The sequence below is a fragment of the Stegodyphus dumicola genome, chromosome 8 (assembly GCF_044657685.1).
Source record: "Stegodyphus dumicola isolate Sdum_Otavi_A_Nest chromosome 8, ASM4465768v1".
In the NCBI taxonomy this organism is placed as follows: Eukaryota; Metazoa; Arthropoda; class Arachnida; order Araneae; family Eresidae; genus Stegodyphus; species Stegodyphus dumicola.
The window spans coordinates 162,312,131-162,337,628 of record NC_140775.1 but is presented as its reverse complement, the minus strand read 5'-3'; the positions used below and the strand labels follow the sequence as shown (position 1 = coordinate 162,337,628).

Here is a 25,498-nt window from a genome sequence, read left to right as displayed (position 1 = left end):
GTTTATTAGAAGAATTGAATTTTGAATAGCTGCTAAGTATCTATAAAATTAGAAATAATTTATTTGGCGAAAGTAAGTCAGTGTAATTGTCCGTGTCTGTGATTTTTTTCGAACGTATTCTATCTCCCGGTGCACCACAGATGTACAACACGGGGCTTACAAAAGTAAGTTAACTAAAATGTTACATATTTCATGATGCATAAATAAAACGAACAAAACAGAGAAGAGAACAGCAGTCTGGATTTCAAGAAAACAGGTACGTTCACTGGCCAAGTCACGCCGAACATTTTCAAATCGTTCTGAAAGCATAATCTTGGACTGTCAAAGGTAGCGCATGAAAAAATCAGATGTTCTACATCTTGATGTACGTTTTTTGAACATTCACAAAATTTATTTGATCTAAGAGTGAAACGAAACAAGTAACTTTCAAATTTACCGCGACTAGATAAAAACTGAGAAACTTTAAAATTAATAGGTGTGATATTAATTCTGTGTCTTTGATACTAATTCTATTTTTTAAAACCATTTCACACACCCTTAAAAATTAAAATAAATCAAACGATTATTCTCTGTCGAAGTATGTAAAATATATAGTATTCGAAACACGTTCTATGTTTTAGAGTAACACTGCACATTAATTAAGTGTAAACTTATGTTAAGCGATATCTCTAGTAAAGGATGAATTAGCGAGTCATTTGTCTTGCAATCTTGTAGTATTCTTATCTGTAAACAAAAAGATATACTCGCCAATTAAAAAACAGTATAATTCTTCTGAAATGATTGTTAACATTCGTAGCGCAGTTTTGTTTTCAAATCTTTTCGCTACAATGCACTTAGCATCTCTCTGATAATCATGTTCATGTTTTATGCTAAAGGATTCAGTTGCAAATATGGTATTATATACACCTGTTCAACGACTCCATGTTACTGCAGAACTGGTTTGCAATGACACATCCGACAATAGGTTTTATTTGGAATATAATTCTCAATCTCGTATTTTCTGTGCTATGCTACATTAAATCGGAAGCCTTTTCAGAAATTATGTAACTGAGAAATTGAAAGAAGGACTTACGCAGCTGTCTGTTAACAACTATTTAGCAGTAAGTTATTTTATGTATCGATAGATAACTGCTTAGTAAGAAAGTAATAGGGATCATAACAGATTTGCTTCACTGCACAAACTGCTCCATTGATTTCTGTATTATCTCACGCAGCCAGTAAGCCTTGAAGCACCTCCAGAGTAATCAATCAGTCAATAACATCTGATCGTAGGGAAAACAGAGAACCCTTGGGAAATACTTGAAGCACAAAAGTCTCTGATAAGAATCCATGTTTTCATTTATCGTAAAAGAATAAATTTTGGCTTTGCCAATATCACTTTAAGGGACTGTGGTTATTTCATTAATTATTCTGAACACTATTGTTCTAATATTTATTAAATTTGTAAGGTTAAGATAATTTACACTTAAAACTATACACTCTTTAACCTCCCTGTATTACTGACGCCTTATAGTCCTTGCACTTCACTTAAAATCTGGAGCATTAATAACAAAAACCAGATACTTCAGACTATAGAAACCATCAATCCTGTTCAAATGGGCAGCGAAATCAATCATGTCCAATATCCAATCGGAACATAGCTACGGCACTATATCTAGAGAAATCTGGTAAATCAAAAAAATCTTTGTTGCAGACTTTGCTTTTAAAGCGTTTTAGGAAGTAATAATTAATTTTTTAAAACTGCAGTCTGTAATTTTACAAGCTGTTTTAAATGGTGCTTTATTAGGCAACGTTTTTTCATAACGGCAAATTAATCTATCAGCGATGCAGCTATCGAAAATGAAAAAGGAGTCTTTCACTCATAAGTGCTGCAGTAAAATAAAGCAAACGTAGAGTAAGAAAACAGAACTTAAATAAACTCAGTGATTATAATACTGATTATTTTTGTGTTTTGTAAGCTAATAAAATATATGAGGATTTGCCGAGATTCATGTTTCCTGGGTTTAACCATGACCTTTGAGAGGAAGAAGGCCATGACACTTAATAAACATGGCAGAGCTTTCCGTCCGATGTTATCGTCGGAAAGTCATCTGGATTTTTAAATTTTCGTCGGAAATATCTTTAGCATGTTGTTAGTTAATTAAAATAGCTGGAAGAAAGGAAGCTTTATATACATTATTTTCATTCTTTAGGCTTTTTACAAATATTTTAATTAACTTGTAAGGATCTTAAGTTTTACTAACGTTTATTTTATTTTAAATCTTTACTATCACTTCTTATTTTCTACTTCCGGCCAGAATTATAAGCGTGAAGGAGTTTATGCAAAGTTGTCTGGCGAACGCCAAGTATTTAAGTGTGGCCTTTTTGCCAAGCAGAAGAGAGGAAGCCGTGAGTTCGAAGCAGGCCGCTTACCTTAGAAGTTACGCAGTTGCTACTTTGCCTTCCAGGCCAGAGGTTTTAATCCTCTTGATAAATTAAACGTATTGTAGTGTTCACAGTCTCTGTGCTACATACGCTTTCTGTTATTATAAGGCCAATCTTATTCTAAAGTTAAATTAGAGTTTAGTTTTATTTTGATATCTTTTAAGTTAGACCCCGAGTGGAGGGTCATTGTATTCCGAAGTACGGAAGTCATTGTATATAAAGAAAAAAATAAAGGGTTTTGTATACCCTTCGTCTGTATCCTGTCTACTTACTACAATTAGTGAACATAGCTTTAGTAAGCTCTCTGTTCTAGTCAGGTCATTGTATGTTTCCGAAGAAGGTTAGAAGAAACATTGAACCTGATAAACTTTGTGTATAAATATAATTGTAAGAACCGAAGAACAAGCGAACATTTTACAAAAATATAAACTCTGATTGAAAATCGCCAAGGAAAAACGCAGTTTGAATTTCATCAATCGGCTCAGTAGAACGGGAGATACAGAACTCTCCCATTTTTCTTTTTTGCGCAGTGTACAGTTTCGATCCTGGAATTTTTTATTATTTTCTCCACCTTATAAAACATTATAACAGGTGCTCGCAAAAAGAGATGAATTCAGCAACGGAGGTTTAATCGACAGTGCCCTCTGTCATCGAACATTCCTCGTTCGTGAATCTGTTCACTATTTATAAACCTGCAGGGTGCGCCCAAAACGCCCTAAAATTTTGGAACAAAATTCAGAAGCAGTTTCTGAGAGCGAGACTTTATTACGTACTTTTAGTTTGCTCTTTATCTCTCGATCAATCTCTAAAGGCTTATCTTTATATTTATCTCTCGAGGCGCTCAGCTCTCAATATAAATTCCTCATCAAAAAAGCTGAGAAAACGTTAACGTTTATCGAGAAAGCCGATACTTATATAAAAACAACTTGTTCACAACTTATTCGTCCTACAGAAACATCGCAAATTAGAAGTTATTTTTGTTTCGTATATAATCTAATTTTTCATAACAAAAACACAATAGAAGAATCCTGTTAACTACAACTTGCTACAGTAGATGCTGGATCAATTATTTGGCTAATCAGAGTGCCTGATTCAGCCTTATTGATCTGCTTTCTACGAAACCATGGCAGAAAATTTGTCTTTGCAGCAAAGGCATTTTCTTTAGATGAATTTAACGTTAGGAATCATACAAATCACTAGAACGCTATAAAGAAATGTTTTCAATGAACTGGAAAATGGTTTGCGTATTTGTGTTACGAGAAGAGATGTGGCGTTATTTGTTGTTAGATGTGTAACCTGTATAGCAATACAACTTAAACGATACCAGTTTATGTAAAGGAGAGTGCAATTATACTGTAGATAAATAAATACATATATTTATTTTGCTAAAGTATACAAATCTTGTAAGGTTTTTATGCCTCCTTACCGCATGTCTTCGTGGCGTAATTGGAAGCAAGTTCGGCTAGCAGTCGGGAGATCCAGAGTTTGAATCCCGGCAAGGATATTGCACCTTTTTCATGCGCCTTGTTTTGAAATAAAACTTAGTGACATATACAGTGGCGCTGAAACAAAAAAATGAGATGGACGATAATTCTATTTCGGTAGGATTTGGTGATTGCGTCCGATCCTCCCCAGTCGCCCTTTAAATGAGAGAGAAAGTAAAGTTTTTCTACCTCCTTACCACCCCCGCGAGATGCGTGGTGTAATTGTAAATAATTGTAAGCATGCCAAACTAGCAATCGGAAGGTCTGGAGTCCTTCTATAAAAATAGGGTTATAACAAGATCTTAAATGGCTACTTTTATAACTACTGTTTTAATGACTCAAAACCAGAATAATTATTAGTAAAAAATGAAAATATAAAATCCAAAAATTAACACAACCAAAAACTGAACATTGTTCATTGATTTAAATTTTGCCGGAGTATGTCCAACTTTATCAAAGCGTTGTTACTACTCAGAATATATAAGAGAAGTTATAATGCCTCATGAGGGAAGTTGTAATGATTAGTTGAAGGTAGAGATGTGGCTCTTTTTTATGCTTCAGGCAAGAGCGAAGTGGAGTCAATAATGAGATTAGCATTTAGGAATTTCAAACTGAAAGGAAAACCATCGCGAAAAAAAATAATTTTAGCCTCTTCTTGGTTTTTATGCCGATAATGATATGCTACTGAAATGTTTCCGATTATTTATGCTAATCATGTGTTACTGTAAAGATTTGTGGTTTGTTCTAAATACGCAGAACGATACAGGACTTTTCGACATAAGACTATGTATTCACGAGGAATTTTATAACCTGTTAATGAATGAAGGCCCTGCATAATATATATGATTGCCGAGAATTTGATTTTATATATACAGATTTAAAGCGAACTAGAAAGATCATACTGTTTGAAGCAATCGGAGAAATGAAGATTGAGCTTTAGGTTGAACACCATCAAATAGAGAGAAGAGAAGACTCCCAAATTAAACATAAAATCCGAAAGGGTAAAATGTTCTGGATCACTCAGCATTTACATTGAAATTCTTCATTTATTTACTAGTACATTGCAAGAAATTATTTCCAACGAGTATCGGTGAAGTTATTGTCTTAATAACTCAGGTTTAAAATATTCTGTTTGTAGATCCAGAGTTACTTTACAGTCTTAATTACATAAAACAAAGTTCGGGGTAAAGGTCTGAATTTATCTTTTTTAACTAAATTCAATTGAAAGTTTTTATGTTTTAGGTTACTTAAGCACCCGCTGTATTAAAATGATTCTAAAGCATTAAACAGGTTTCAATAAATTTTATTTTTACCTCTTTCTTGCATAATCGTTGCCAAGCTTGTAGAGTGATTAGGTTATATCGATACGGCAACATGCAAAATGTGCAATGCCTTCACCGGGGATGAAATCTGTACCTATCGAATACGTGCCGAGTCTGCTACCGTTACACTGCTAAGGCATGCTGGAAGGAGGGAAACACCTTATATACTCCCCTTTTTAAAGGGCGACTGACGATTAAGAGATCCAGTCGCCAAATCTTGGTTGTGACGAATTTTTCTTCATCACGTTTTAGTTCGGGCGGTATTCGTAGAGTCATTACATTTGTTTGGAGTAGGGTACGTGAAAAATGTGCAATGTCCTCATACTTCTAGTTACATCTCGAAGGTTTGGGAAGCGAAGGGAGAAAATACCTTGTAAGCTTTGTGGCAAAGTGAGACTAATTCGATGGTGCCAATTAATTCATCATTTATCAGGTACATATTGTTCAAATCTTCCTTGATTTTGTTGAAATTTTTAAACACTTTGTATATTTTTCACTATTCCAAGCGCTTTTATTAAAAAAAAAATATGATAGCAAGATCTCAAATGGTTATCTTTATAACTACTGTTTAAATAAGTGACTCTCTATAGGTATCTTCTTAATAACTCAACTTGTACCACTTTTGTAGATGCAAATTTTGAGCATAAGAGTCTTAATTACATAAAACAAAGCTCTGATTAAAATTTTAATTTTCTCTTTTTAACTAAATGGTATGCAAAATTTTGATTTCTTTTTCCCCTTTATCTAAGATTCTCACATTTTTAAAACGATTCTCAATCACTTAAACAGACTTCAATAAATTTTATCACTATTTCTTTATTCCACAATCGATGGAGAGCTCTGTGACAAGGCGAAATCAAATTCCATGGTGCGCATTACTTCATCGTTTATCAGATAAGTCCCAAGGAGCTTTTACCGCTTGATCAATAGCGTTGCAGTGAAACGGATTTACAGGCGAGCAACCCTTTCCGACTCATTGGCGCTGGATAAATTGCATTTCAAGTCATTGAACTGCCAAACGTAGATTTTTCTTTTTTAGAATAAATTTAAAGTTCGGATGCCCGACAAAATTTTATTAAAGAATCGATTTTCATTTTGTTATCTGAAGTGAAATAAAGGATTTGAATTCAAAATTAAAACTTATTCCAGTTATGGTAACAGAATCACTAATCTGAAAGCGAGAACAAATATATAAATATAAAACAAAACGCGTTTTTATTTTTATATATATCTTTTGCTTTATATGTATATGGTTTGTCTTTATATTTATAAATATCTTCTAGTTTCGATACACATGACAGTTTGAAGACAAAGGTAAAAAAAAAAAACAGTTCCTAATGACTTAAATTTAAATGACTCATTCAGTAGTTTGACAAAGAGAATTAATGGAGCTTTTGTATGTTTTTTCCTTCAAACTCATTATGTACGCCACTTTGATAGTAGCTATTATGAACTCCAACAACGATGTCATTCCTTTACATACACCAAATTTTGATCTTTTTATATCATTTCCGAGCAATTTATACAGCAAATTTATACAGCATAATATTTTTGGTACTAGATCTCCCCCCCCAAAAAAAATGCCAATTTATCGAAGACATTTTATTGAATTTTGAACATTCGTATATGTGCACATATCTTGCACCAAGTGAAGCATGGCATACTAGAGAAGATGCTTGAAATGTTCATGGTTATTGTTCAAATAAAGCTAACGCGACTCTTCACGTTTGAAAATGGCTCGGAAGATATCATCACTATCCACTGCAGCTGCACATCAAAAATTGCTTTACAATTGTGTATGGTGCGCGTCTTGTTAACGTAAGCTTTCTCTTTTAAATGGCTCCACAGAATAAAAGACTGTCGGATTGATTTAGGAGATTGAGGGCCATAAGTAACTCTCGAAGTAATCCAGCCATCCAAAATGCTTTAACTTTCTTTTGTCCTAACAATGTTCTGGTGATGTCATTATCTTAATAACCCCTCCGGTCCTTTTCAAACAACCTACTTTCCTTTCACGCAAATTTTGTACATATGTGTCTCATAAATTGTTAAATGTTAGTATTTTATTGGGTCTAGTACCGAAAGTACCATCATGTGATATTACAATAATACAAAATCTGCTATTGTGTCTAATACGTTTAATACTTCTGATCTAAACATAACCTGTATGAAGTTCAAGAATTTTATCCGAACGGGAAGCCAAAAGGGAGAGTAGCGCCTGTCTCTGGACATTGGGCACTTTATAGGTGACAACAGGAGAAGCTTCGTTGCAAGCGAATCAGCATACAGCATGAAATGTTGATAAATCATAATGAAGTTCTATAAAATTTGATGAAACGTATTACTTATAATTGAAAACTTTATTATGTGGCCCTCTCGATCGTTGAATTGTTACTTTTATTAAAAGCATATACTGCAAAGAATTAATATTTATTTGAGATTCTTATATCGGATTTTTATATTATATGCTTATGCAGTGGTATTTTGTAGTTTCTGAAACGATTTAAGCTGATGTGAGTTTTTATAATTCAAAAGAGGTTTCTTTGTCTTCTTGTATGAGTTTGAAATTGGGAATAGCTCCATATTTTGCTTCTGATTATAAATTAATCATTATTGGACTTGAAAAATATTTACACAACAACTACTAACTAAACCGATATTTTCTTTTTTAAATGTACTCTTAATGAAAGTGGCGGGATAAAATACACACAAACTAATATATAAAAATTAAATTCACGAAAAGTATAATAAATTAATAACAAAATAAATAATTAATGATAACAACAAACAAGCATACATTAATGAACAATAATACGAACTAAAGAAAAAAATTATTCATTAAAATACTGAAAAATAAAAACAAATTATACATAACAGCAAATTTATGTACACAAATTTACGACAGTATTATTAACTTTTTAAATATATACAATTCATTCATTAACCTAAAATTAAAAAAACAATTAATGGTAATATGATGAGTTAGCTGCACATTTTGAAACATGGCCTCATCGATTTTAAAATTGTATATTTCGTAGATATTTATAGAACATAGAATAAAACTGAGCAGCCATCGGAGTGATTAGTATTTGCAAACTACATTCAAACTACTACATACTACTAATTATTCAGAACTGTATGAGGTGTACTTCACAGTACATATCAGAGTTTTAAAGATTTTTGGTATACTTAATTTTAAACAAAAGCTTTTCTAGACTTACTTTTATCTAATGTATTCGCTTTCGAAAAATTATAAATAGTGAAAATGTTTTTCACACGCCAGGAAACTTGCACATGTTTCGGTTTCCTATCACGTGCGGCAATTGCAGCCGACCTGTCGACCATCAGAAACTGTACCTTATCTAATGCTTTCGTTAATATTCTGCTTTATTGCCTATAATGCTTATTTTCTAGCTTGGCGTTCAAGCGAAGTGTTATGATATGTATAAGCTGCTGTCACGATCAATCTTTGTACCATTTCCTCAAAAATTAAGACTTTTTTTACCATTATTGACACAATGTTACTTTTATATATATCTGGAGCCGTTTGCTAAGGACAAACAAAGGTGATAGATGTTAAGCCGAAAGGAAGGAAAGGAATTACAAATGTTGAAAAAAAGGAATTACAGACAATAAAAAGTGAAAGCAGGTATTTATTTAGTAATGAGAAATAATTTGCCCTTGCAGACTCATTATATTTATTTCAGAGTAGGAAACATGAAAACTCAGAAATGTGTGAATCACTGGATAGAATGAGGGTTCGTTATTTAGTCGTATACATGTCGTTTTAATGAGACGTATTCAAAATAATGGAACATAAAAACGTCTTGTGCCTTTGCCTAGATAAGACCTTTAAATTTCGAGATAAAGAAACACATCCAGTTCATTAAATAATCTTACCAAGCATCTAGCTTTTGTAAAAAAAGAACCAAAAACGTTTGTTTTTCAGAGGCCAAAATTATTACTTGCATTGAGTCTTCCCTAAGTTTGGATTTCATAGAAGCTTCCGAAATTTTCATGCATAGCAGACTCCCTCATCTTCTACTCCGTTCCTATATAAAAACCGTTTGCAGCCCCACTTTCCTCCTATCGAACAAGCATTACAACTTCCGCGTGGCCCAGTACGACTTCGAGCGCGTGCATCTATATCAGCGCTTTAATGAAATTGGACTTATATTCAATGAAATTGCAGTCAGCGATCAATTTAAAATAGTTTTATTTATTTAATTTTTACTTTCAGTGTCTTGAATTGTTTACAATTGTTTTCTTTGTCAACTCATTCGAACTCGACTAGATGGCGATATATTTGACTCAAACTAGTTTTGTCTGATCACATGTTGCAACGTACTTTCTTTAAGATAATTCCAAATTTATTACAGCTCATTTACAGGGTCATTACAGGGTTATAGAACAGGTAATGATACTAAATTTTATGTAACAGGTATGATTGTTATTTCACATAAAATATTAGCCCAAACAAACTATTAGCCTCGAAACGCGATTTTGCATGATCCGCTGTTTCACATTTTATTCCAGTTTGTTGTCACTCGAAAAAAAAAACGCTAGCTATTATTCTTTCATATTTAATCTGACTACTAATGATGAACAAATCAAACTATTAAAAAGTAATAGATGCAATTGTTAAAATTATTATTTTTTCCTTTTTAGTGAGATCTCTTTAAATAATGCACTTAATTCCCGATGTATCTAATTAAAAACATCATATATTTTTACAGAATTACATTGCATACCTTTTTCACTTTTTAAATAAAAGCTGTATAAGGTTCGCATCATAGTAAGAAACCACATTCATATAGGATCCTATAAAATGTCTCATTATTTTACCCCCGCCATCTCTGTCAATCATCTGTAATAAACAATATTAAACTCAAAAACCATTTTTGCCATTTGTTCAAAACTGAACCATTTCAATGTTTTTTGAGACAAAGTTCTTTAAGTAAGTAATAAAGAAAAGAAAATCGCACCGCCCCCGGGTGGGCTCGAACCACCAACCTTTCGGTTAACAGCCGAACGCGCTAGCCGATTGCGCCACGGAGGCTACACGTAGCTGGAACCTGATAATGAAGTTATATCATCTCCTATTTTAGTTAGAAAAACTGAAAAAAATTTAGGGAGATAATAATTCAGCTGTTCTCTAATACACATGAACTTATGTTAGAAAATGCATGATCTTATGTTAGAAAATGCGAACTTGTGTGCCGTGAACGCAAGTCAGCTGATTATTGTTCACATTTAGAGAGTGTTAATTGTTGCCATACACATTTTTTTAAAGATTTTTATTCTCCGATGCAATGCTTTTTTTTTTTTTTTTTTTTATTTTTGAAATAATTTAAGATTTAACTAAAATATTTTATAATATTAATTAGGAAATAACTTAAGATTTAATTAAGATATTTTATAATAATTATTAGTAAATTTACATTTGGAAAGGGGATTCTGTTAAGAAATACGATTCAAATGAACTGTTGGTAACAGTATAAAGTGATTTAAATTCTCCTTCAAAAGTCGGAATCCTTCTGCGGAATTCACGATGATTTTATTTATTTACTTGCTTAAATATAATTCTTTTTAATTTTTATTAATTCAGCATTTAATATATTACAACTTCCAACTTAATTAATTACGATACTAAAATTTTGTCACATTTCCTAAGAGATAATCTAATCAGTTACATATTCGCTATTAAAATTAAAATTTTTAATCGTAGTAGAGAAAGCACAGAATTTTAAGTCCTTTTTAAAATAAATTTTGAAATTCCTATATTATTACAGCTTTTTCCTCTTTGTATTTCTTTATATCTATATATCTCTATATATATTGACTGACTGATTGTCCAAGGACAATTTAAATTATCTTTTAATAAATTAATTTCAGTTCGATCAATTAAATTAATTTTAAAACTTTAACAAACAAAATCTGAAAGGTTTCAGATTTTAAATTACGTCCAAACGGGCGTTTCTTAACGTTTTGTGTGTTACCTTTATTTATTATATATCATGTTGTATGTACTCAAATTATAAAATTCACTTCAACATGAATATCGCAAATTAATTTTAAAATGAGCATATCTTTAGAATTTCCGATACAGAGTCTTGTGCGCTGGACATAAAAATGCTTTTTCGTACGGTGTTGCCAATGCTCGCTTTGAAATCGTTTAGTTTTTTAATCAAAAATTAGTTGAAGTTTTACAAAATCTGAAATTGATTATAAAATAAATTTCAATTCCAAATTAGGGCTTCCACATGCTCATATTCGTTGGAGGATTACGTTATTCAAGTTTTTAATGGCTCTAGGTACCGTTGTTTTATCACAATGCGAGAAACATACATACGTTTATGCAGATTCTTCATTATTTAATTTTTTTAAATATAAGACAGGGCGATAACATATGGTGGCAACGATTTGAAAAGTGATACAGCCTTTTAAAATTTCAACGTAGAATGCCAATAATAATAGTCCTTCAGGGCAAATTATCCCTTTGGACTTATAAATAAATTAATTATTTTAATTAATTTTAATTTATTTAAAATAGGATATGTAGTATAAAATAGCAATTTTCTTGTATTTGGTAATTAATCATTAAGCGGTTTACATTTTAAGCGTACAGAGCAAAAATAACGTTACATTTAGAATATCGTTGCATAGGGCTTGAACCATTCGTATTCTCATTTCATATTTGTGTTCGTGTAATGTTCCAAGAAAGCAAAACATGTAAAAGTCCTTGAAGTAAAAGCGATCTTAACTAACTTTCTACAGCAAAAAGCTTTGTAAAACGTATCTGCAAATACATTAAATGGGTGGTTCAATATTTGCTTCATAAAATTTACGAATTAATGCTCGCCATGCTATGTTTAACGATTCTCCCATTTCCATCGATTTTTCATCAGTGTCCTTAACTGAACGTGCATGAATGTTGGATAAACGTTATGTCTCTATCCAAACATGCAAGAACGTTGATCTTCGTGATCCATTTAGAAATAATCGATAAATTTGTAATAACTCTAACAAAGAGCGAACCTACGTGAGAATTCGGAAATACTCCAATTGTCTTGGACCAAATCCAAAGTGAGGTCACGGAAAAGAGATAAAATCAAGGTAATGGCCACATTTAGGACGACGGCAATAATATTTTGAAGCGGAATAAAATATTTTTGAAATAAATAAATTTTAAATAATCTTAGTTAAAAAGCATGCTCAAGACTCAAAGAACTGTCTAAGGAGCTTTAATTGTAGCAGAAACGTTTCTTTTCCCCAAATATGAAACATTAATTTTAATAATAATGTAAAAGATGTAGTTATTAATTTTTCTTCTCAGACTTTTCATTTCCTTGTATGAAGTAAAGGAAGTATTGCAATCGCGAAAAATTTCGGTTATCATATTTTAAAGAAAATATCCATTTCGACCGCTATGGAATAAAATTTAAGATGTTTTTGAATGACATCTGTACGTAAGGAGAGAATAAAGGATTCTTTTTCCTAAAACAAACTGTGAAATGGATTTAAAATGGATTCAGAAAACATTTTTTTTTGTGATGTGTGTACGTACGTAAGTATGCATCTCGCTCGCATAACTCAAAAACGAGTAGCCTCAGAACGTTGAAAATTTGTATAAGTGACTGCTGTTACGTATAATTGTGCACCTTCCTTTTTAGTTGTAACTGACGAAATCACCTCATATGCGGTCAGGTCGTAAATTTACCATCCTTTTTTTCAGAGGGAGAGCTGACGAGGAGGGGATAATCTTACTCGGGGTCTTGAGAAAATGTGGGGGGATGTTTAAACATCTAACTTCTGTACATTCAGTTTTATACAGAGGAAAATACAAATTGAATTTTTCTAATGAATGGAATTTTGTACAATGAAAATTTATTATTGAACGATGAACTGTAAGGCAAATAACATCTTTTTTCTAAAGCCATAGGAGTAGAAAGACATTTGTTACATGAATGAATTTGTAGTAAATATTGAGTTTTTCATTTCGAATGCCATGTTCCATGTATGCGAAGTAGCTGAGTATGCGAGATAATAGTCTTCATTCAAATGGCCTTCAACCTTTTCACGTCTAAAGGACTGTTTTTCAATTACATTGTGGTCGCTGCTTTTTGGTTAATTTTCTAATGACATATAAAGAATAATTTTTTTTATTTGAGACTTATGAATAAAATAACGCAAACTAGACTTCAAAAAATTCTTCAGAATGAAGTTAAATAATACCTAAAATTACATTATTAGTGCACTTTTGGGTTTTATATGTAGTAGATAATATGGAATCCTTAAATTATATATATATCTATGTATAGGTATATATATCAACGGAACAAAATATAGAACAAGGTATAAAATATCAAAGAAAAATATCTTTATTATACAATGTTCATTACCATACGTATGTTTACGTAATATCAATATAAATGGTTAGTTAGGTTTCGTAAACATATAATTTATTTTTATATTTTGTATTTTTTGTATTATACATATCTGAAGTTTAATTTTACTTGTTCTCCTTTTGGGTTACGACTTTAAGTGAGAAAGAATTGTTAGGGCATTTATAGGGATTACATTATATGCAATCAGTTAAGATACGACTTTTCCTTTCTTTTAATCATTATATGTATTTAAATACTACTTTATAAGTATACATAAAATATACCAGTTTTTTAAGCTACTTATTTATATATCTAGTGTTTGGTCTGGTTTGTTTGATTATAGCAAAGCATTCGACGGCTATTTGTCTAAGGGTGCCTCGCGGAGAACTTTCTAAGCAAAACTGACTTACGCACGTTACACGTGGGGAAAACCACAAAAACGCCAATACAGCCATCCCGTTCACCGGGATTCGAATCCCGGATCGACCTGCCAGAGTTCAACGACTTTACCGCTCAGCCGCTAGTAAGCCACACACACACATCCACACATATACATTAAATTATATTTACATGTCGTTTATTAAGTATAATTGAATGCAATTTAATCATAAAGAGTCAGAAAATATTCTACGGAATTACTTCACTTCGTAGACTTTTTGTAAGCTTCACCATATTTCTTAAAGAGAATCTTAGTGCTAGTTCCATTTCCAAGCCGTTTATGTACCTTATTTTTTATGCTTTGAATTATATTTAAAGAATTATTTCACCTGGTTATAGCTGAAAATGCAGTTTTTTTATTGAAGAATTTAAGGGTAAGAAGAGAATTATGCCCTTTTCTAATTATTCTTGAAGCATTTAATTTTTTTTTAAAAGCGCACATTAATACGGATCACTGAACTAAAGTGTTCGATGCAGGACAGATTAATCAGCTACTAAATTTTGATTTTCGTTGAGTAAAAATGAATTCATCTGCATTCTATAAGAAAGCAGATATTCAAAAAATGTTTTTTTCTATTCTCGCAGTCATAATATTTTTCTTAAATATTCAGCTAATTCATATTCAAATACTCCAATCCATTACAATTAGTAATAAATCGATACAGTAAATGAATAATTAAAATCAATTAAATGGAATTTTAATTGCCATTTTCCCTCTGATAAACCCCTCTTTAGAGTTCAATAACAGTCGATCAGCTTTTGTTGGGGTTCATTTTTCTTTATGGTATGCTTACGTTATATATGTATGTGTTATGCATTGCTCATACTCGTCAATTGCAACTTTTAAGATCTCTTGGAAAAAAATCAGTATGGGAATCCAGAAAATGATTCTTAGTGACTCTAAAACTATTATTACTAGGCATTGTCATTGCACAGTGTTTAAAAAAATCCCATTGTTTAAAGGTAGATCCTATGCTCATATCCTAGTCTACAATTAAAAGCTGCGAGTCAAAATTAAGGGGGTTGCTCTTAGGAAGCCTTAATTAGAAGTATTTATAGGAAATGTTAATCAATACTTATTATCTTATGGATTAAACACTTACTCCCTATTTGATCACGTGTATGGCAAACGGATATTCGTCAATCATAAAGAAAAGAAAGGTAAATCAAAATGAGTTACATCCTTGTTTTTCCAACTGCAAAACCATCTTAAGCTACTATCGGATTTAATCTTTAAATTATTCCAATAATAATTAGAACAACGGGGGCCACTATTATTAACTATAATTTATTAATGCAAATCCTATTTTGGTTTCAAATGCCTTTCATTAATTACATTAATGATATGGATATTTACTAATTATTACTATTATTAAAATAGTTGTAAATACTTTATTACTGATATGTTTATGTACTATTTTATTAAAAAACGTATTTATTAATTTATTAATAAATTTATTATAATTTATTAATATTAATTATTTATTTATTAATAAACCAAAAAAGTGCATACTAATATTATTAAGCTGTTTAATAAACACGTAAAAGAGCACTTCAAAACTTTTCGTATCCTATGTAATTTGTCTCCATTCCGGTACCGTGTGCATCCATGTACGCGTTACTGACTTACAGTGAAAAACAGAAGAGAGCTCCATTCAAGATTTTATTCCTGATCTACTGATACTGAATGAGAATTAAAAACACTTTTCTTTTAAAATATATGTCCCCTTAGGATCCCCAACACAGCCGTTTACTTTAACTTCAGTCTCTTGCTCTGGAACGCATTTGCCAAGCCACCATAACTGACCGCTCCAAAAGTATGTGAATATGTGTACACCCGATCTGCTACTCGGCTCCATGAGCTCAGTTTTTTTATTTCCTTGTACGAAGTAAAGAAAGCATTGTAATCGCGAAAATTTTCGGGTATCATATTTCAACAAAAATATCCATTTTTTTCGCTGTCGAATGCAATTTAAAGATGTTTTTGCCTAACATCTGTACATAAGGGCAGAATAAAGGATTCTTTTTCCAAAAACGGAGTGCAAAAATGATTTATAATGAATTCGAAAGATATTTTTTCGTGACGTACGTACGTACGTTTACTGTGTATGTATCTCGAATAACGCAAAATCCAGTAGGCTTAGAACGTTGATATTTTGTATATAGGACTGCTATAACATGTAGTTGTGCACCTCCCTTTTTGGTTGTAATCGGTAGCACCAGATGTATATAAATATATGTATTATTGAGTGGATATAGTGGCAGAGTGGATATATATATATATATATATCCACCAAAAAGAATACCAAGAAGGAAAGAGGAATTCTTTTACTTTTATATTTCATATTTTTGAATGAACTAATAAATTTTTGCCAAAAAAATAAGAAGGAAACGTACGCGTTTAAAAATTGAAAATGAGTAGAAAATTAATGCAACTTATAAAACTTAATTTTAAATTTGCATCATTAATTAACAAAGGTCATTGATAAATTAACCTTATTTTATAAAGTTTTACTGATAATTTTTTATAAAGAATACAGTCTAAAAATGCCTAGAAAACGGAAGATAAATAACCATGAAGTAACCTCTATAAAAAATTGCTTAGTTAATTATAAAATTATTTTCTTTCACATTTGTTAATCTGATATTGTTTTAGTGAAAATTATATTTTGTTTCCGTTTATTCTTAAAATGTCGTTAACATTTTCATGTATAAAATACAATCAATTTTTTGGATGTCGATTTTTTACATATTACTCAACTCAGTTACGTAATATGTCAGTATGGGATTTGAAAAACGCATGTGTGCGATGTTATTGTCACGCGATGATTTGTGGGTACTTTATTTTTTACCACGATATTTTCGACGACGATGTTTTAAAATTGCGAAGTTTTTGAACAGCTTTATTTTCGACCGCGATATTTTGTACCGTGATGTTTTAGAACTGCGATGTTTTCCCTTTGCTCTCTTTTCTCCCACCATATTTTTTACCGCGATATTTTCGCCTGGAGTTGTTTTCTCCGCGACGTTTTCGCCCTCGATGTAACCCTCAGGTTAAAACTTATAATGCAAAAATTAAAAACTGACATTTAGCTTTAATTATTAATAATAATTACAATATCATTTAAAAAGAAAAGTTATGACTTTTTTTTAGTAGACAATTAATTTATTTTATATTAGCAGGTCGAAAGTTTACCAAAATACTTTCCTTCCGACTGAAATGTTCCATTCTATAAATAACTTACTTTACAACAAAATATGCATCAACATTGTGATGTGGCGTTTTATAATTTATCCTGCAAGATGCGTCTGAACCTCCTTCTCCCGTTCAGCTTTACGAAACAACATATTTAAGACATTCTGTGTAAGTCCAGACTATAGTTCTACGCTGCGAAATTAACTGTGATGAAAATACGTGGAATTCTATTTTAATTTTTGCTATGATACAGGTGTTCTATATACCGAGTGTCGTTGACATCAAGCAGTCTGTTTCATCCCATATCAGAAACATACCTCGTGTTCTCATTGTCTATTCTGCTAAATCTGCGCCGCCCATTGTTCTGGAATTCTGGAAAATCGCAATGCGGAACTAAGTGATTAAGCTGCAGCTGCTGTCCAGTTGCCAATGCAAAAGTAAGGAACAATCGAACCTGAACGAAATGAAAATTCCGAGTTTGGTCAAAAGTAAAAATTTCTGGTGCAAAGCCCGAATCGAATCAGTTAAACAACAATAACGAAAATGAAATTCCATTTTAGTGCAAGTTAACGTGGCCAAATATCAAGACCGAAAGGTTAGTGCTATCGTGACTTTAATTTCAGAAAAGTGCAAACAGTGCTATGACAACTTAGTTCCAAACATTTCGATTACATTTTCAACAATATGAACTGAAAGTTGTTCATTACGGGCAGAGTGGTTGTAATGTTAAATGTAGTTGTCTCTTAACTTTCTTTTAGTTTAACCTTCCTGTACTGCAGGCAACTTGTGCTGTACTTCAGACGCACTGTAATAAACGGCAGAAAATATAATACACTCAGTAAATAAAATTGAACTAAAGTTTTATTCATCGCATGAGTTGCAGGTGCCATTAAAAGTTAACAACTTTTATTCACCGCTCCTTACAGATCTTCTATTTTACTCTTTCGTATAGAATGCCATCGTAGAGAGATCAAATTTTATACCAGTCTATAAAGATTAGTACACCCGTCACATTAGTATACGCGTCACTTTTAGCGTTGCTAATTTTCAGGAGGTATTTTACCGTATGTTATAAAAGGTTAAGCAGTAATTCCAAAATTCCCGAATAAAAGAATATTTAAAAAAAGTAGATAATATTTCTAAATATTTATAACAAATACTCATGTGAAAGTTAAATATAATGAAAACTCTTTAAAACGACCATTCAAGATTCCATATCTTTTTAGTTTTCTGTAAATGTGATCATCTTAGATAGTTAATGTTCAATTGGCTTAAATTACTTTATTTGAAGCATTGGTATAGGAACATGTTTGCCAAGGATGTTCATTGTAATTTTATATCATTTCTGGGGAAAATCTATGTTTGAGAATTTATACATCGAATTTAAAATTTGAGGCTTCCCAATGTATGTTCCAAAAAAGAAATAGTTTCTTTTAATAGTCTTCTACTGAAATATTAGGTAGTTAATCCCTGATATGTTTTGCTACGAATCAACAACCAAACTATTAACTACACTATGCATATGAAAATGCTAATGATACTTTAAGACGACAAATAAATTGAAAGTAAATTTTATGAAAGGATATTCTTTACTCAGTCAAAAGAGAGTAATTTTATAATCTGATAACTAACTAACTAACCAGTTTTAAATTGTATAATCATTAGTGTTTTTTGAATCAGAAGATATCAGTATGTATGTGTATATGTGTATGTGTATGTGTATGTGTGTGATTATGGCAAAGCCTCGAGGGCTGCAGAAGATATCAGAAATGAGCAATTCTCTCGCGAGTATTCGAACCTGGACATCACGAATACGTGCTCAATATGCTACCGTTACACCACGTAGGCATGCCGAAAGGAAGGAGAAAATTACTCCTTTTTTTAAAGGACGACCGGGGATTAGGGGACCTATTCGCCATATTCTGGTGCTGACAAGCCATCATCCATCACCTTTCAGTTCGGGCGCCACTGTAGAATTATTAGAATTTTTGACGCAGGAGACATGAAAAGCGTGCAATTCTCTAACCGGGACTCGAACTTGTAGCCGTCGAATACGCGCCGAATGTTCTAACCGTTACACCACGTGTTTGTTTGAAGCAGAAGATATCAGAAATGAGCAATTCTCTTGCGAGGATTCGAACCTGGACCTCTCGAATACGTGCCCAGTATGCTACCGTTACACCACGTAGGCATGCCGAAAGGCTGAAAGAAGGGAGAAAATACCTTATATGATAACGTTATAACATTATTTATCATCCTGTTTTCAATCTTTTTGATATTATAATTTTTCATAAAAAACGTCTAATACATTTTTTTTATAAAAATATTCATAAAAAATGGCATTTAATAGTTATCTATATAAATTTGAAATTTTATTTTCTTCTATTCTATTTCTAAATTTATATATGCTTATGTTTATTATTATTAATATGCTTATGTATTAATATGCTTATGTTTACCTCCTGCTTACTCAGAAAAAAAACCCAACCTGTTAATTTATTCAAAACTATGAATAGTATATATAGACTATATACATGAAATAAACTATACAGAGCAAAAAATATTCCTCATTTCGTCTTTCGCTCACAAACCATAATGTGAAAACTCATTTAATATCTTGATAGTTATAAAACGCATTCTTGTAGTATTATCACCATGGGATGGTTTGTGGGTGCTTTGTATTTTTCTATGACGCAATGTACGGCGATGTTTTAAAATCGCGAACTTTCTGTACCGCTCTATTCTTTAAATGGTTTTATATCACATGTTAAAACTGTGACATTTTCTCCTTGCTTCCTTTTCTCCTGTGATGCTTTGTGTGATCTCTTCGCTTATAATCTTTTCATCGGTAATCGGGTTTTGAAATACAAAAAATTTAATATATAAAATACAAAACTCATTATACTAACTACTGATTCTACTAACCCGGCTAAAAATTATTTGCATACTCTTAGCATAAACACAGCAGATGCCTGGAATCATTCTCTAAAACCAGCGCAACGAGCAGATGAAAGGTTCATTAGGGAAAGCACCTGCTCTGAAGGCTGCCAAATCTCTCTGTAAATTTATCTTTCGCGTTTGAAATACCACCGAGTTTATATTATGATGAAAAGAATGGAAGAAATAGAAGACACAGGAAAGGATTAATATAAGAAAGCATTGCGAGTCAGTTCGTATTAGAAACTTGAACATAAAGGCATCCCTTCCTTTAGGCAGATAGTTCGTCTGCTTCTTGTCATGCTAAAAAACTGTAGAAAAATTTAAATTAAAAAACATTTATTTTGTAAAAAAAACTTCATTTCTCTTGGAATGAAGTTTAAAAGGTAATATGAGTTCCGTTACGTGAAAGTGAAGTTCTTTATACCTCGAGATTTCCAATGCGCAAGTAAATGTTTCTTGAAATGAAGTAGCACCAAAATCAATCAATTATTGTCACAAAAAAAAAGCAAAATTTCTACTGTACGGAGTAAAAGCACTCGATCTGATCTATTCTTTATTGCACAGAACTATAAAGAAGATTCGGCTGAAGGATAGAATGAAATGTCAGAAACCTACCAATTTTCAAACAATATGTAGATCAATATAAACAGCGTCTGTATTGTAACAGGGTTTTTACCATGATCACGAAGTTTAGTTTTCTGTGCCTCAGAGGCATTTTTCAAAATAACTTTGAATTTGAAAATAAGTACTGTTTGGCACAAAAAATCGCTTTTAGAGGAGAAATGTGAGAGAAAAAAGCTTCTCTATTTCTGGAATTTTTCAGTTCCAGCGCAAGACTTGTTTCCTAGATAAATCAAAAACATTGTTACTATGGATTGAAAGCCTTTAAAAAACTCAGTAACTGTAAGGTAAGCATTCTTATGTTTTTTTTTTTCAATGTAATTTAAAAAATAAGTTTCTCACAGAAATAAGCCTTTACATTTTTGCTAGATGTTTTCGAAACTTTCTGTATAAGCCTCTGCTATAACTAAATTTGTATGTACACATGTATCTGAAATAAATTTAAGGAATCTTTATATGTAACTCTATAGTGTTAAAATATTTGTTCTATGCAGATTAGAAATCTTCTGCATATATTTAGAATTGTGTATGAAAAATAGAGGGAAAGAAGGAAAAAATTATGATTCAAATAGGATTTAAAGCATGATTTTTGTAAAAGATAAACTTGCTTGTAAAGGTACTGCTTTTCAGTAAATGTTTGTAGAGGTTACGTTAAGTTTCTAACAGTTATTTGAAGTTTAAACTTGCTTTACTGTCTATTATCGTTTCCCATCTACTATTCCCTAGCAGAATGAGTTTTTAGTATCGATATGTATGCCAATGTGTTAGAAAGAGTATTTAAGGAAGGTTCAGCTTACTTCAAGAGAAAGAGAGAGCTTAGGAGTCCTTAGTGGCGCGTGTTTGTCGTTAGGCTACTTCGTTATTAAATCTACTACTCTCGGTCGTATCGTACATGCCTGTTGCTAATTGCTGGCTAGGTTAAATTAAGGGCCAACTACATTAGGTATTTGTGTCTAGCTTTGGCCAAGTCAGTTTAGTTTAATATTAGATTAGTTTCTTATTTTCTTATCTTGAGTTAAAAGCCTGAGTGGAGGCTTTCCTGTAAGCCCGAGAAGGAGGCCATCTGTAAATATTTCTTTGAGTGAATAAAGGGTATTTTAACCCTTCTCTGGACTTTATCTTCATCTATTTTAGCTTAGCGATAAGTCGCTCTACAATTCAGTCATTCGTTCTACGTTCAGCATAGAACAAGTAGAGAGCAACATTAAAAGTTTGAGATCTAATTCTTCGCAGATTTATTTATCACATTTGATAATGGAATTAGATACTTGGTAGTTATCGTAATACATATTTTAGAGTATCATTCAGGTTCGGGAGTACTCGCTTTTGAAATTAATATTAAACATATCAATATCGTTGTTTATTCATGTTCTTGTAAAAAGCAGCAGTTTTCAGAGGTGTTGTTCTATAGGAAGGGAATTCCCACTAATAAATTTACTATATTTTAGTCTTTTATTGAGAAACCTTTAACTTTCAATGAAACGCAGGTATAATTTTTTTTTGTACGCCCCTTCATCCATGTTACAGCGAGAGATCATCGCTGTTTTGTACCTCATAGAGGAAACAATTCCAATTCGAGCTTTTTACTCTGCGTTTAGTAAGAATTTGCCGGTGCAGTATCGATTTACCTCCTACGGTGCACACAAAGAAACGTTTTCGGTGATGAGATGAATAAGAACTAAGAGGGTTTGTCATTACGATGAACTACTCTCGAGTAAGCGTCCGGCCACTACAAAACATTGCCCGGACATTATCTATCATCATTTGAAACTATCTCATGAAGGTGATGCGTAATCTGTTGAGGACTAAGTCTGTATAACAATGGTAACCAGAAGGGGATCTAGGATAAACCTGTCAGCATAAATAGGCACATAGCCATCTCACAACTAACTAATTTAATTACGGGTCATGACCCCTTTCCAACCTATTATCATCTCTTTTGAATCACAAACACAATTACTACATGTGTCTCTGGATTAGAAGGCTCACTCGACCTCGCCTTTTACCGTCCGTGTACAGCTGTCACTTGTTTACCTCAACCGACCTGACGTATTAACTCTTTTAAGAAATTCATTATAGAAAACCGTGCATCAATTAAGAACATCTGCAGTACAAAGAACACTATTTCAGTTATGGTTCAAGATATTTGTCAAACAGAATGAAGACGCCAATAAACATAGAAGTGATAATTACAGTAGAACAAGTGATAAAGAAACCAAACTCATCATAATGTACCAGGATGCGATCTGTAATTTATGTATTCTGTATGTATATGTCTGTATGTATTATATAATGTATATGTCATTTATGTATTGTCACTCTTGTCTAGCCGTGTCAAAATTATTTTTTAATAATAAATTCCTGTAAAGAGGGTAGAGACAATTCTTCCTTTAACAGCCACTAGGAGTCTCCTCGCCGTTGCCTGTTGAGAACTAAGTAGAGAGCTACTATGAAGCACAATGTTTTATAAAATAGTTTCAGAAATCAAACTGAAATAATAAAAAAATATATGTATGTATCTTAATGTAAATAATTTAGATTCTACCTAGCTTTACAATTACTACCTAACGGCACCTCTGTGAATTACATTAGCAAACGTTTTACAAAGAAGAAGCTATGGTGATAACACAGAAGACGAATTAGTAATAATACATCTGTTTCATAAAATGACATATTTCTTACGGTCTTAAACTACAACTATTCCAAACCTTTTGTTTGCATTACCATCTACACTTTCTTTAACGTAGTTAGCTAGGAATAGTTATATACTTACTTAAAGTTCTGAGTAGATTGTTACCATAAGCCAACTGTCCTTAAGAAAGCACACGTCCAGTTAGATGTATAAAATATGGCTTTTGATGCAGCAAATTGAGAAATGTAGGAATGGATTTAAAAATAGAGTGATTAACAACGAGTAAATGGTCAAAGCAGCTCAACAATATTTCTTTCGTGACTAATGCTAGAGCAGCAAGTTAAATGCAAATACACTTTTTTTTTTGTGTCCCACTACAGTGTTTTCATGAAAGGCCAATGCTACTCTTTTTGACCTCGATGCAGTCTGTGAAGCTTCTATGATTCGCTTTCCGGCACCTCCCTGAGATCTAAAAGTGTTGCCGTCTGAAGCGTCTAGACCGGCCTTGCTTTGATACAAATGTGAGCCAGTATCGCTTAAAAATTGTCCAAGACGGCACACCAATATGTCACAGATTCCCTAGTAGCTACATCCGGCAGGCCACAAACTGAAGGCAACTCGTAGAATCCGTGGCCTGGGTTTCCCAGATCTTCGTACAAACAGTAACTTGTCTCCTAAAGTGACGAGTCTTGAATCTTAAGACACATTCCGCAGATGTGAATGAATTTTGTAATAATGATTTTAATTTTTAGGGATGCGAACATTAAATTAACATTAAATAATATTAACTTTAAATTTGCTATTTAGGAAGATATAGAAAAAATAGACAACAATGTATAAGCAGACCAATCGTTTCCTGCTTTTGGTTTGCACCATTGATATACCACTTGACTTTTATGAACAGGAAATGCTATTTGTTTTATATTTAACCACAAAGTCGATAAATAACATGAAAACAGAAAACATTTTAGACCTTTTAACTGCTTTGGAAGCTCGGAAATTTAGTCCATGTATTAAAAAACAGTAAAAGCATGAAGTCTCCATTAAATTCTCATCTAATAACAATGCAAATTAAATACGTAGAATTTCGAACGAGTCTGAATGCTCAACGACGGACAAACATATGGTAACGGACAGCAATATTGTGATAATTTAAAAAAATCATTTCTAGTCGATAAAACAGAACAGAACACGAACCCTATGACTCCATAAAACCTTTCATACATAATGACGATTCCCGTAGATTCATGCGAATCAAAGGAAGCACGCACCAGACTTCGCGGAAACATTTCCCCGCCTAAAGAACCAAACATTCCACAGCCTGGCGCCAGATCCCGATTGCATCACGTGACGCATTGTCTTGGAAGTAGTCCAAAAGTTATCAGTGGACTAGTCGGGTAGTAGAGGGGCGGTAAATGTAAATGGAAGAGATTGTCGATTATGACAGCAATATCCGAAGTTATAAGATGAACTTGTTTACGTAAACAAGGGTATAAGTTCTGCAGATGAAACCATTCCCGTTTGGTTATGAAACTGGAATCGATATTTAATTTTGGTTTAAATTATTCAAAACGATGCTATTTTTTGTCGTTCATATTTTTATATATTTTTGAAAGTTTTGATTTAGAAAATAGAGGTTCGTTTATAGTATTATCTGAAACCGAATCTATATGTTATATATACATTCAGAAAGTAGCACTCTTGTAAATGAAATAAGTATTCCAATTTTTAGATCCTCTCCCTTCTTCTATTCCTAAACGACTATTTTTGGTTAAGAGGGTTGAAAAATTGAGAAATGAAATTTATGTTTCAAAATATGCAAGTATGATGTACATATCGGAAAATGAATTTCGACGTAACTTAAATGTTTCCAATGAATCACCACCATAGATACTCATGCACAGATCTGTATACACTAATAAGAGCAATTTTCAAATCCATTCCAAGGGTTACGAGTGGCCGCGGTAAAGTCGCTGGCCAATAGTAGTTTGCCTTGAGTTTTTAAGTCCTGGCGTATGTTCTGTCTGCATGTTTTTGTGGCGTTCTCCGTGTGT

General features: G+C 32.4%; 1 protein-coding gene and 1 non-coding gene across 2 annotated transcripts in view; both read right to left on the bottom strand.

Moving 5' to 3' along the window:
* Nucleotides 1–25,498, bottom strand: part of LOC146996014 (uncharacterized) — a 353,921-nt gene that overhangs the window by 198,971 nt on the left and 129,452 nt on the right. The gene's annotated exons all lie outside the window — the stretch shown is intronic.
* Nucleotides 10,216–10,289, bottom strand: TRNAN-GUU (transfer RNA asparagine (anticodon GUU)). The gene has a single exon. It is a non-coding gene; the product is annotated as a tRNA-Asn (tRNA).